Below are 443 nucleotides of genomic sequence, written 5' to 3'. Positions count from 1 at the left end.
AAAGTAGAAGCCGTAAACTCACATTGAGTGTGGAGCTTCCCGCGCCGTAGGGTTTCCTGTGGGAAACTTAGGGGGTCTCCCCAGGTTTCCCCTCAAGTGTTTGGTCTCCATAAACATTCAGCAAGTGTCAATGAATGCCAATGGTGTAATTTTTTCTGTATGGGGGAATCCAGTGACGACTCTGTTTCACATGCACTTCCATGTCAGACACCATTCTGTCAGGCTGCCCCTCTGCTGCCATCTGTCACATGACAACAACACATCACGGGGTATTGGTGGAAAGGCTCAACCTTTACTGCCATACCATCAATGTCTGCTTCTGATGTTATGGACCAACGTCATAAAATGGGAGGCATTGCTTTTGGACCAGCCATCATGGAATTTCTGCAGAAAACAGTAATTCAGACTGAAAATTACACATGTTCAGTAGACAGTACAGAACA

This window comes from Numida meleagris, chromosome 2 (genome assembly GCF_002078875.1).
Source record: "Numida meleagris isolate 19003 breed g44 Domestic line chromosome 2, NumMel1.0, whole genome shotgun sequence".
Lineage (NCBI taxonomy): Eukaryota > Metazoa > Chordata > Aves > Galliformes > Numididae > Numida > Numida meleagris.
This window is presented reverse-complemented; position numbering follows the sequence as displayed.